This window comes from Dermacentor silvarum, chromosome 4 (genome assembly GCF_013339745.2).
Source record: "Dermacentor silvarum isolate Dsil-2018 chromosome 4, BIME_Dsil_1.4, whole genome shotgun sequence".
NCBI classification, from domain to species: domain Eukaryota; kingdom Metazoa; phylum Arthropoda; class Arachnida; order Ixodida; family Ixodidae; genus Dermacentor; species Dermacentor silvarum.
Genome location: NC_051157.2, coordinates 64250957 through 64251779, shown reverse-complemented (window position 1 = coordinate 64251779; position 823 = coordinate 64250957). Strand labels below are relative to the sequence as shown.

General features: G+C 47.6%; 1 non-coding gene across 1 annotated transcript; it reads left to right on the top strand.

The window, feature by feature from the left end:
• The first annotated feature begins 349 nt into the window (after nucleotides 1-349).
• Nucleotides 350-422, top strand: Trnar-ucu (transfer RNA arginine (anticodon UCU)). The gene has a single exon. It is a non-coding gene; the product is annotated as a tRNA-Arg (tRNA).
• The last annotated feature ends 401 nt before the right edge of the window (nucleotides 423-823 follow it).

Genomic DNA, 823 nt, shown 5'->3' with positions numbered 1-823 from the left:
TATATATACACGCACCTGCGCACCCTCCTACCCACCGGGGGGGTGCGCAGGTGCCAAGTACTGCTAATGGTGGGTGCTGTTTATTATAGTGTGCAAGCTGCAGCTGGCTGTATGTCATCATCATCATCATCATCGTCATCATCAGCCTATAATTTATGTCCACTCCAAGACGAAGGCCTCTCCCTGCGATCTCCAATTACCCCTGTCTTGCGCTAGCGTGTTCCAACTTGCGCCTGCAAATTTCCTAACTTCATCATCCCATCTGTATGTATGTATGTATGTGTGTGCAATTTAGATTTCACTCTGAGCCTAAGAACGGAACAGTCGCCCGCGTGTAAGTGCACGTGTGGTCCCTGTAGCGCAGTGGATAGCGCGTTGGACTTCTAATCCAAAGGTCCCGGGTTCGAATCCCGGCAGGGATGCTGACTCTTTCGTGCAGTGGAAATTTCTTTTATTTCAAAGCCTTGTGTGGTACCACTAAACAAAGGGATGCATAGAATGCACTTTCATAATATGTGCTAAGCCCGAGGGTGCAGTATCAAACCGCGGCCATGCCGGCCACATTTAGATGAGAGCGAAATGCAAAGGCGCCCGCGTACCGTACATTGGTTGCACCCTAAAAGTTGGTTGAACCTGTAATATTTGTTATATATCCAATGTAAGGTAATGGCATATTTTTTAGGGGAGGTCAGTTTATTATCTCAGGTCCCCTTCCGGCTAGAAAGAATTGCGCTTCTTGGTCACTTTGTGTTTCTTGAAGATGCGCTGGCGCAACAGGAAAATATGGAATGTCCTGGGTGCTGAATTATCAGGTAATACGCTG